Source organism: Mixophyes fleayi, chromosome 3 (genome assembly GCF_038048845.1).
Source record: "Mixophyes fleayi isolate aMixFle1 chromosome 3, aMixFle1.hap1, whole genome shotgun sequence".
Taxonomy (NCBI): Eukaryota; Metazoa; Chordata; class Amphibia; order Anura; family Limnodynastidae; genus Mixophyes; species Mixophyes fleayi.
Window position 1 is genome coordinate 33,560,567 of NC_134404.1, and position 12,659 is coordinate 33,573,225.

Genomic DNA, 12,659 nt, shown 5'->3' on the forward strand with positions numbered 1-12,659 from the left:
CAGATGGAATGAGAGGTATGCGTGGAATGAAAGCATTGTCACCTTTTGCACAGCCTGTCAAAATAGTTGCTTTAATGACATGAGAATGGAGCTTTTGGACTACTAATCTTGTACCGTTACAAAGTCTTGGAGGATTTAAATTTCTGAGAAGCATAATGGGTGATCCAATCTTCAGTACCAGGTTATGCGGTGGCATTCCGGGAGGTTCTAAAGAGTTTAAAAATTCAGTAGGATAGTGCACAGCCTCATTTTCTTCAACAACGGTATCTATTGATTTGTATAATATGGCTTTTCCAGGCAACTCTTCTTGAATCTTTAAGTTGATGTTGTTTACACAATTATTTTAGTTACTGGATGAAGCGGCATTAAACCATTCCCAATATTTAACAAATGATCAGCAAACTGACCGTCCATTGTGTTGCCATGCAGAGAAACTCTCATATTTGTGGTTAGTCGCAAAGTGCGAACATGCCTGCAAAGATGTGATGATTTAAGGCATGCATTAATTTCATCCACCATTGTTCCTTTTGGAATGACCGGCAATGTTTGTCGAAAATCTCCAGCCAATAAAACAGTGACTCCACCCATTAGTAAATCATTGCCTCTTAAAAATTGAAGTGTTTGATTGAGGGCCTGTAAAGCATTTTTGTGTGACATGGTGCATTCATCCCATACAATGACCTGACATTGCTGCAGAATATGAGCTTTTTCTGTTCGTTTAGGGATATTGCAGACGGGAGTTTCACTCTGGGCCAGATTAAGCGGTAACTTGAAAGCTGAATGTGCTGTTCTTCCACCAGGGAGCAAAGTTGCAGCAATTCCACAGCAATAGCTATCTTGGAATGTACTCGAATTTTAGCAAGTAACAACTTGATGAGAAACGTCTTACCTGTTCCTCCGGGTGCATCCAGAAAAAATATATTTCCCCTTTTTTTTGGAACTTCTTCCAAGACATTGTTCCAGACATTCCAGAGTTATGGTCGTTTTGGATAATTTTTAGGTGTTACCCCCCTCGCCACCCCCACCCTTAGGGGTGTCTTGCCCCCACAATATTTGTTGTCAGACTGTAAGTCATATGTGTACCAGGTTTGGTGTAAATTGTTCCAGACATTCCAGAGTTATGGTCGTTTTCGATGATTTTTAGGTGTTACCCCCCTCGCCACCCCCACACCGTAATGAATTTCAATTTTAATTTTTTTTAGTTGCCTCCATCATGTTTTAATACACTCGTATGCAAAATTTCATGATCTTCGCTTGAAAAATGTGGATTTGTATAGAAAGACAGACAGAAGGACAGAAGGACAAATTTTCTCTTTTATATATTAGATAATTATTGGCTTCATACTCTCAGTCCAAAAACATACCGATAGGTTAATTGTTTGCGAATTAAAATGGTCTATGTTAGCATGTTAGGGAATTTAAACTGTAAACTTCAATAGGCAGGTACTGATCTGAATAATACAAATTGTTTGTACAGCACTGTGTAATATGCTGGTGGTACATAAATAATCAATGGCAATAATAATAATAATAATAATAAAACCAACACAAGGTGTAGCTCAGTCCTTAATTCAGGCAGATCTCCATTTAATTATTCCCTCTACACTGTTTTATTTTCACTGGCAATAAACCTTATTTTAACCCCTATCACTAATATTATAATATATCTCAAAATAGTGGCTAGGATCTAACAAAGTGTTGTATTATATTTGATCACAATTTTACTTGTTGATTTCCAATATATCTTTTAATTTACAAGGTGAACATTATCCTATTCCCCTGCTTCCCAGTTCTCAGGAAACCCTAATAATGTATGGTTTCCAGGTCACAAGTGAAATTATTAGTATCACCTGTCTTTTAAACCGTGTCAGTCAGTAATGAATACACCTGACGGAATTTAGGAAACACTGTCCTATATTTTTAAAATCATTTTATCATTTTCGATGCATCCACTAGGTGGCAGATCTGTTTGCACTGAGGACATTCTTACAGCTAAAGTAATATTATATACAATAGCACATAAGACAAACAGGAGAGAGTTTTTCAATGCAGCCTTGGTGTGTGCTTAGCCCACTCCTCAATAGCTACCAACATGACATGTTTTCAGGATTTCTGTCTGTAGAAACAGGTGGGAGATTAACTCACCTGTGCATGATTAAAGGAATCCTGAAAACACAACCTGTTGGTAGCTCTTGAGGACTGAGTTCGAGCACCTCTGGCTTAGCCCTTCCTCTACTTTCTCCTTCTTTACACAAAATATTTGTTAAACATTGCATTTGTTTATTCTATGAAAGACAGTTATTGTCATGTTATTCATTAGAAGACCTACCCTAAAATGCATAAACCTTTGCATCAAGAAAATGGAATTAAATAATGTTTACTGCCCACCAAACCTAAGTAGTACTGTCCAAAGTACAATTATATGCTCCAACAACAAGCAGAGATTGCCAATAAGGGTGTCAGCCAGCTCATATTTGGTAAGATTATGGGGTATAACACACAAACAAAAGCCATTAGTCACTTTTCTGCACAAACCATATTTCAAAGAAAGCTTGTCAATATGTTAACATTATTTTTCTTAAAGCATTCACCAAATGTTAAAAGTACATGATTAAGAACAGAGATACAACATCCCTAAACTCTTCAGGGACCCCTTTAAATAAATTATTTTTTAAATATAGATAATAACGGGAACATTCCTATGGAAATTGGGCCCACAAAAAACAAGCAAGGAAAAATCAGGACCGAGCTTCAATTGAATAAATTAATTAGGGACTGTCCATCTGTCAGACAACTAGCCATTCACAGATGTTTAGTGTGAGGAACCACTCTTATTGGCTAGTCACGTATAGAACCCTCATGGTATATGAATAGATTAATTGTAACAATGAAGTTAATTGATATATTGATTCGATTTTGGAGAGTCAAAAAATAAAAACAGTTATTCACCGTGGGGGAATATTTTCTGTAAAGTTCAAAAGTAAAAATATGTGATAACCTTTCAAAGAATCAATTGTGATTGTTTCACTTGCACTAAATTAATCAAACCTGTTTGCTGATTGGTGGCTGTGGGATGCTACAATGTTTAAATTTGTTAGTTAACAACATAATGTCCACTGACAAGATTGTATTCTAAATAGTTGATTGCAAAAGAATATTGTATAAAAGAGTAGTAATGGAATTTTGTCCATAGCTCGCCTTTTAGAGTGTTCTTCTTTGTACCCCACATGCTATAACATTATATCATCATTTTTGCCATCTCTTTTTATTCTATGTAACACAGTTTGCCCTGGTTTAGTTAACACAATAAAAAGTCTCTTTTATAGAACACACATAATGTAGCTGTTTTTTTTACACATTGTTTACATCTGACTGTTAAACAACCTAGGAAATTATCCTGTTGAAAGAAAGCAGAATGTGTATCCAATTCATAAATGCAAGTTTAAAACAACTTACCCTGAAAGTATTTACAATTGCTCTTAGCTTACTTCGGGAACAGACTATAAAAACAACAGTCGTAACAGTTTGACAGACGGAAACCCCCCAGCAGAATTTCACTGTACTTGTTCTAGCCTTATATCTAACTTTAAATATCTGGTATTATTATTATTATTATTAATATTTATTTATAAGGCGCCACAAGGCATCCGCAGCGCCGTACAGAGACAAACAAATTTACAATACAATGGGAGACAGCACAGTACAGTAAACACAGCAACTCAGTAAGCTCAATGCACAGCTAGAGAGGGCGGGGAAGGGGGAGGGAGGATCCGCAAACGACGGGGCCCAAGAAGGAGAACATGGTAGAACATCTGGTAAAGCAGGAGTCACGGTACATTTTCAGATTTGGTTTTTGCAACACTTATCATTAATATGCCTGCTTTTGGGTTCCCCTGTGGCTCTCCACATGCAACATCTACAAGTACATTGGTCTATACCCAATCGGTGGGAGGATAACTCCAGTCGCATGCAGGCTACAGCTACCGTGCTACAACCTTCCTTGCAGAACCACCTGGGGGTAAATGTATTATGGTCCGATTTTTTCAACTCGCCGGAAATAGGTGAGTTGACAGCTAAAATTTAAAGCTGGCTTGTAAAGGCAAGTTTCCGGCGAGTTGAAAAAATTAGACCATAATACATTTACCCCCTGGTATTTAACATTCCATGATGTGGTAGTTCCTCCACCCCTGTAGCAGAGGTAGATGAAACCTACAAATACATCATCCAGTTGATCATTAATTCCTGCAGATCTGGGGAAGGCGTGCGGTACCGTGTGCATTGGAGGGGCTTTGATCCTGAGGACTGCGCTTGGATTAAGTTGACTTGTGTTCATTCACATGCTCTGCTGGGCAAATTCTTCAGGGTGAATCCTGCTTAGCCTAGAGGATCACATACCGAGACTGCTGCTAATGGGGAAAGGGGGTGCACTGTGAGTATCCACTGAAATACTGGCTACGGATAGCAGGTGGCAGTGAACCATAAACAGTTTCAACTCTCTTATATAACACTGCACACTCATCACTTCTGCTAAAGGTCAAGGTAATGGAGGTTATAAGACCTGCAACATCAGCACCTTACACAGGTGAATTAGGAGGAAGAGAATTGATTAAATTACTGACCACCTTAGTCAGTGCAGTCTCTGCGGATTGTTGGGAACTAAAGCCTAACTGAAGAGGGTCCAATAAGTTGTGTGAGGAAAGATTGTGTAGTGTATGAGATGAGTGTAGACAAGCCTCTCAAGAGGCTGGGAAAGACAAGGCAGCTGAGAGATGGGATGGTAATCTAAGAGTGATAGCTACATGCTTGAAAAATGATATAAAGATATTGACAGGGAGAGGGAGAGAGAGAGAGGGACAGAGAGAGGGAGAGAGATAGGGAGGGAGAGCGATCTGGGATAAGCACAGTAAACAGGGATTGACTTAGTTGTAAGGACATTGGTTCAAGTAGACAAGTAGAATATGAAGAAGTAGATACTTCATCTTCATTTGTGGGATAAAAGGAAGGTGCCAGAGGGTGCAGGGAGGGATCGAAGCAGATTGTTGGTCAAGGAGTGCCGCAAGGCTCAGTGCAAGGTCCTCTGCTGTTCTCTATCTATACTGCTTCTCTTGGAAATCTAATAAGTTCCTTTGGATTTCAGTATCATCTCTATGTGGATGATACCCAAATTTATCTATCCTCTTCTGATCTCTCGACTTCTGTGTTGTCACGTGTAACTGACTATCTTTCTGCCATATCATCCTGGATGTCCTCTCGCCAACTCAAACTCAATCTTTCTAAAACAGAGTTAATAATATTCCCACCCACCAACAAGAGCATACCTGACGTTTCGATCTCTGTTGATAACATGACCATAAATCCCACCCCACAAGCTCGCTGCCTAGGTGTAATCCTAGACTTACACCTATCCTTTTTTCCCCACATTGTAACATATCTAAATCATGTTACATACATCTAAAAAACATTTCCAGAATTTGCACATATCTCACGCAAGACACTGCAAAAATTAATTCATGCACTTATCATCTCCCGCATTGACTACTTCAATTCCCTCCTTACTGGTCTTCCCCAAAACAGACTCAAACACCTACAATCTATTTTGCATGCTGCGGCAAGATTGATTTTACTTGCAAATCGTTACTCCTCTGTTGAATCACTCTGTATGTCTCTACACTGGCTGCCTGTCTTCTACCGAATCCAATATAAAATACTTTACTAACCTACAAGGCCATCAACAAGGCTGCACCAAAATACATCTCCTCTCTTGTCTCAAAATATCTCCCAACTCGGCAACTCCATTCTGCAAAAGATCTGCGACTCTCATCCACACTCACTACATCCTCCCATTCCCGGTTACAGGACTTTTTTTCGGGCTGCACCCACTCTATGGAATTCTCTCCCTCGCACAATAAGTCTCTCCTCTGGTCTACAAACTTTCAAGCGTTCTCTGAAAACCCACCTCTTTAGACAAGCTTATAATATTCCTCAACCACCCTCTTAACCTCACTACATTACCCTATTACCACCTGTTACACAATTTCACACAAGACAACTACCCCTTGACCAACATTGTTGTGTGACAGGATCGTTTAGCTTATGAGTCACTTTTACCTTTGCAGTCTGGCTGGTTCAAAATGCAAAATGTAGACTTAACCTTATGTGTCAAACTCCCATTGTCCCATAGATTGTAAGCTTGTGAGCAGGGCCTTCTCACCTCTTTGTCTGTTTTACCCAGTTTGTCTATTAGTTTACTATGTTTGTCCCCAATTGTAAAGCGCTACAGAATATGTTGGCGCTATATAAATAAATGTTGATGATGATGATGAAGGATGGATAATATATATTCCTTGTCTTATCAATTTTGTCCTTGCAATAGGTAGCAAGATCTTGGACATTGATGGTAATTGGAGGGTTTGGTGTGGAAGAATTGAGAAGCGATTTAAATATATTAAAAATGCATTTGGGGTTATAAGCTTAAGTGGAGATGAGAGATGAAAGTATATTTGTTTAGCAGTATGCGGAGCAATTTGATAAGAGTGGTAGATGTCAGTATATGTGATGAAGTCATTAGATAAACCATATATTTGCCAATGTTGTTCTAGTATCTTATCCAATATATTACACAATGATCAGTTAGGCTTCCTAAAGTGTTCAAACAGTCAAGATAATATAACATTAACCAACCTTATATATCAGTCATAAGCTATACATTATTCATTTCGTTGGATATTTGAAAAGCATTTGATTCATTATAATGGTCATTCATATTTAATACAGTGGAGACAAATTATCTCATGGAGAATTTAATGACTACTTGCAAAACATTTGTGATAAACCAATAGTATATATTAGACATAAGTGTTGAATTTCAACCCATATACGAAAGCAAGAAGGTGCCAGGTATGTATATTTTGGTGATTTGCATCCAATTCACTATAAATGATTTATTTTTCAAAATGAGGAATGTATAATAAACCTTGTAGCCAGTGATATACTCAAGCGTATCATTAATACAGCAGTATCTAATCCCAACCAACTAACAGTACTGAAACAAAGCCAGAAAATTTCAGGTCTATCAAATGACAAAAACCTAAAAAGAAAAAAAAAATACTTTTAGCAACTAAGCAGATCATACAAAACAAATGATCATTCAAATTTACTATCCACACGGGCTCTGTGGCGCAATGGATAGTGCATTGGACTTCTAGTATGTTGTAGTTGTTCAAAGGTTGTGGGTTCAAGTCCCACCAGAGTCATTGCATCAATTCACTTGCAAACTTTTAATATTTACATACGTTCGAATGTAACTTACAGATTGTATGTTTAAATCCAAACAAAAATGTAGAAATGGGATTTTCTACCTAAAATCCTCAAATTGGGTAGCACAAAATACTGGAATAATTCCTGATATTTGAAATAGTATTTGTAGGCTTAATAGCCAGTTGGAAGACTCAGTCATGTCTTTTAGTGGCATTTTGCAGAGTTGTAAAACTTTCACAATCCATAACAACATTTCTTATCATGGAATCAATTATCACATTCCACTATTTGATTTCAATGTTACAGATGATAAAAGTAGAATAATACTGGAAAAATTCCTGATAAAATACCGGAGTGACTCCTCATATTTGAAATAGGACTTCTAGCCAAACTTGTCATTTGGAATACTCAGACATGTCTATTTTTGCCACTTTGACAATCCATAGCAACATTTCTTTCCATGGAATCAATTATTTCACTCCACCATGTGATTTCATTGTTACAGATGATAAAAGTGGAATAATACTGGAAAAAATATTGATAAAATGCTGGAGTGACTCCTCTTATTTCAAACAGGACTTCTAGCCAAAATTGGCATTTGGAAGACACAGACATGGTTATTCTTGCCATTAGACAGACAGGTTGTGAATATCTGACAAACTTTTTGAAATTTGTAACAATGGAAAAAAAAATTCAATCCACCACTTGAACCCATTGTTACCGATAATAATTGAAGAAATATGTCTGTGACATTCTTCTGTGTCTCACTCAACCAAGAATCCAACTGTCAATCAGTAATAACAAGCTTTGAACTCCTACTTGGTATTAACCACTATCTTGTCTGCTACTTTTCTGCCATCAACCTGTATGTGTTAAAATATAGAGAATTGTTACATCAAAGATTGTATTATCTATTACAATATTTTATTCTCCAAGCAGTAAAAGCAAAGGGAAAATTACTACCAACAGGGGCTCTGTGGCGCAATGGATAGCGCATTGGACTTCTAGTATGTTGTAGTTATTCAAAGGTTGTGGGTTCGAGTCCCACCAGAGTCATTGCATAAATTCACTTGCAAACTTTTAATATTCACATACGTCTGGATGTAATTTACAGATTGTAGGTTTGAATCCTAACAAAAATGTAGAAATGGGCTTTTCTACCTAATAATCCTCAAATTGGGTAGCACAAAATACTGGAATAATTCCTGATACTTGAAATAGTATTTGTAGGCTTAATAGCCAGTTGGAAGACTCAGTCGTGTCTTTTAGTGCCATTTTGCAGAATTGTAAAACTTTCACAATCCATAACAACATTTCTTACCATGGAATCAATTATTACATTCCAATATTTGATTTCAATGTTACAGATGATAAAAGTGGAATAATACTGGAAAAATTCCTGATAAAATACCAGAGTGACTCCTCATATTTGAAATAGGACTTCTAGCCAAATGTGGCATTTAGAATACTCAGACATGTCTATTTTTGCCACTTTGACAAACCATAGCAACATTTCTTTCCATGGAATCAATTATTTCACTCCACCATGTGATTTCATTGTTACAGATGATAAAAGTGGAATAATACTGGAAAAAATATTGATAAAATGCTGGAGTGACTCCTCTTATTTCAAACAGGACTTCTAGCCAAAATTGGCATTTGGAAGACACAGACATGGTTATTCTTGCCTTTAGACAGACAGGTTGTGAATATCTGACAAACTTTTTGAAATTTGTAACAATGGAAAAAAAAATTCAATCCACCACTTGAACCCATTGTTACCGATAATAATTGAAGAAATATGTCTGTGACATTCTTATGTGTCTCACTCAACCAAGAATCCAACTGTCAATCAGTAATAACAAGCTTTGAACTCATACTCGGTACCAACCACTATCTTGTCTGCTACTTTTCTGCCATCAACCTGTATGTGTTAAAATATAGAGAATTGTTACATCAAAGATTGTTTTATCTATTACAATATTTTATTCTCCAAGCAGTAAAAGCAAAAGGAAAATTACTACTAACAGGGGCTCTGTGGTGCAATGGATAGCGCATTGGACTTCTAGTATGTTGTAGTTATTCAAAGGTTGAGGGTTCGAGTCCCACCAGAGTCATTGCATGAATTCACTTGCAAACTTTTAATATTCACATGGGCTTTTCTACCTAATAATCCTCAAATTGGGTAGCACAAAATACTGGAATAATTCCTGATACTTGAAATAGTATTTATAGGCTTAATAGCCAGTTGGAAGACTCAGTGATGTCTTTTAGTGCCATTTTGCAGAGTTGTAAAACTTTCACAATCCATAACAACATTTCTTACCATGGAATCAATTATTACATTCCAATATTTGATTTCAATGTTACAGATGATAAAAGTGGAATAATACTGGAAAAATTCCTGATAAAATACCGGAGTGACTCCTCATATTTGAAATAGGACTTCTAGCCAAATGTGTCATTTAGAATACTCAGACATGTCTATTTTTGCCACTTTGACAATCCATAGCAACATTTCTTTCCATGGAATCAATTATTTCACTCCACCATGTGATTTCATTGTTACAGATGATAAAAGTGGAATAATACTGGAAAAAATATTGATAAAATGCTGGAGTGACTCCTCTTATTTCAAACAGGACTTCTAGCCAAAATTGGCATTTGGAAGACACAGACATGGTTATTCTTGCCATTAGACAGACAGGTTGTGAATATCTGACAAACTTTTTGAAATTTGTAACAATGGAAAAAAAAATTCAATCCACCACTTGAACCCATTGTTACCGATAATAATTGAAGAAATATGTCTGTGACATTCTTATGTGTCTCACTCAACCAAGAATCCAACTGTCAATCAGTAATAACAAGCTTTGAACTCATACTCGGTATCAACCACTATCTTGTCTGCTACTTTTCTGCCATCAACCTGTATGTGTTAAAATATAGAGAATTGTTACATCAAAGATTGTATTATCTATTACAATATTTTATTCTCCAAGCAGTAAAAGCAAATGGAAAATTACTACCAACAGGGGCTCTGTGGCGCAATGGATAGCGCATTGGACTTCTAGTATGTTGTAGTTATTCAAAGGTTGTGGGTTCGAGTCCCACCAGAGTCATTGCATAAATTCACTTGCAAACTTTTAATATTCACATACGTCTGGATGTAATTTACAGATTGTAGGTTTGAATCCTAACAAAAATGTAGAAATGGGCTTTTCTACCTAATAATCCTCAAATTGGGTAGCACAAAATACTGGAATAATTCCTGATACTTGAAATAGTATTTGTAGGCTTAATAGCCAGTTGGAAGACTCAGTCATGTCTTTTAGTGCCATTTTGCAGAATTGTAAAACTTTCACAATCCATAACAACATTTCTTACCATGGAATCAATTATTACATTCCAATATTTGATTTCAATGTTACAGATGATAAAAGTGGAATAATACTGGAAAAATTCCTGATAAAATACCGGAGTGACTCCTCATATTTGAAATAGGACTTCTAGCCAAATGTGGCATTTAGAATACTCAGACATGTCTATTTTTGCCACTTTGACAATCCATAGCAACATTTCTTTCCATGGAATCAATTATTTCACTCCACCATGTGATTTCATTGTTACAGATGATAAAAGTGGAATAATACTGGAAAAAATATTGATAAAATGCTGGAGTGACTCCTCTTATTTCAAACAGGACTTCTAGCCAAAATTGGCATTTGGAAGACACAGACATGGTTATTCTTGCCTTTAGACAGACAGGTTGTGAATATCTGACAAACTTTTTGAATTTTGTAACAATGGAAAAAAAAATTCAATCCACCACTTGAACCCATTGTTACCGATAATAATTGAAGAAATATGTCTGTGACATTCTTATGTGTCTCACTCAACCAAGAATCCAACTGTCAATCAGTAATAACAAGCTTTGAACTCATACTCGGTACCAACCACTATCTTGTCTGCTACTTTTCTGCCATCAACCTGTATGTGTTAAAATATAGAGAATTGTTACATCAAAGATTGTTTTATCTATTACAATATTTTATTCTCCAAGCAGTAAAAGCAAAAGGAAAATTACTACTAACAGGGGCTCTGTGGCGCAATGGATAGCGCATTGGACTTCTAGTATGTTGTAGTTACTCAAAGGTTGAGGGTTCGAGTCCCACCAGAGTCATTGCATGAATTCACTTGCAAACTTTTAATATTCACATGGGATTTTCTACCTAATAATCCTCAAATTGGGTAGCACAAAATACTGGAATAATTCCTGATACTTGAAATAGTATTTATAGGCTTAATAGCCAGTTGGAAGACTCAGTGATGTCTTTTAGTGCCATTTTGCAGAGTTGTAAAACTTTCACAATCCATAACAACATTTCTTACCATGGAATCAATTATTACATTCCAATATTTGATTTCAATGTTACAGATGATAAAAGTGGAATAATACTGGAAAAATTCCTGATAAAATACCGGAGTGACTCCTCATATTTGAAATAGGACTTCTAGCCAAATGTGTCATTTAGAATACTCAGACATGTCTATTTTTGCCACTTTGACAATCCATAGCAACATTTCTTTCCATGGAATCAATTATTTCACTCCACCATGTGATTTCATTGTTACAGATGATAAAAGTGGAATAATACTGGAAAAAATATTGATAAAATGCTGGAGTGACTCCTCTTATTTCAAACAGGACTTATAGCCAAAATTGGCATTTGGAAGACACAGACATGGTTATTCTTGCCATTAGACAGACAGGTTGTGAATATCTGACAAACTTTTTGAAATTTGTAACAATGGAAAAAAAAATTCAATCCACCACTTGAACCCATTGTTACCGATAATAATTGAAGAAATATGTCTGTGACATTCTTATGTGTCTCACTCAACCAAGAATCCAACTGTCAATCAGTAATAACAAGCTTTGAACTCATACTCGGTATCAACCACTATCTTGTCTGCTACTTTTCTGCCATCAACCTGTATGTGTTAAAATATAGAGAATTGTTACATCAAAGATTGTATTATCTATTACAATATTTTATTCTCCAAGCAGTAAAAGCAAAAGGAAAATTACTACCAACAGGGGCTCTGTGGCGCAATGGATAGCGCATTGGACTTCTAGTATGTTGTAGTTATTCAAAGGTTGTGGGTTCGAGTCCCACCAGAGTCATTGCATGAATTCACTTGCAAACTTTTAATATTCACATACGTCTGGATGTAACTTACAGATTGTAGGTTTGAATCCTAACAAAAATGTAGAAATGGGCTTTTCTACCTAATAATCCTCAAATTGGGTAGCACAAAATACTGGAATAATTCCTGATACTTGAAAGAGTATTTGTAGGCTTAATAGCCAGTTGGAAGACTCAGTCATGTCTTTTAGT

At 36.4% G+C, this 12,659-nt stretch overlaps 5 non-coding genes across 5 annotated transcripts; all 5 read left to right on the plus strand.

Moving 5' to 3' along the window:
- Positions 1 to 7,167: 7,167 nt before the first annotated feature.
- TRNAR-UCU (transfer RNA arginine (anticodon UCU)) lies at positions 7,168 to 7,253 on the plus strand. Its single transcript is given in 2 exon segments — positions 7,168 to 7,204; positions 7,218 to 7,253. It is a non-coding gene; the product is annotated as a tRNA-Arg (tRNA).
- Positions 7,254 to 8,227: 974 nt separating this feature from the next.
- On the plus strand, positions 8,228 to 8,313 carry TRNAR-UCU (transfer RNA arginine (anticodon UCU)). Its single transcript is given in 2 exon segments — positions 8,228 to 8,264; positions 8,278 to 8,313. It is a non-coding gene; the product is annotated as a tRNA-Arg (tRNA).
- Positions 8,314 to 9,288: 975 nt separating this feature from the next.
- Positions 9,289 to 9,374, plus strand: TRNAR-UCU (transfer RNA arginine (anticodon UCU)). The gene is given in 2 exon segments: positions 9,289 to 9,325; positions 9,339 to 9,374. It is a non-coding gene; the product is annotated as a tRNA-Arg (tRNA).
- A 919-nt stretch (positions 9,375 to 10,293) lies between these two features.
- Positions 10,294 to 10,379, plus strand: TRNAR-UCU (transfer RNA arginine (anticodon UCU)). Its single transcript is given in 2 exon segments — positions 10,294 to 10,330; positions 10,344 to 10,379. It is a non-coding gene; the product is annotated as a tRNA-Arg (tRNA).
- A 1,980-nt stretch (positions 10,380 to 12,359) lies between these two features.
- Positions 12,360 to 12,445, plus strand: TRNAR-UCU (transfer RNA arginine (anticodon UCU)). The gene is given in 2 exon segments: positions 12,360 to 12,396; positions 12,410 to 12,445. It is a non-coding gene; the product is annotated as a tRNA-Arg (tRNA).
- The last annotated feature ends 214 nt before the right edge of the window (positions 12,446 to 12,659 follow it).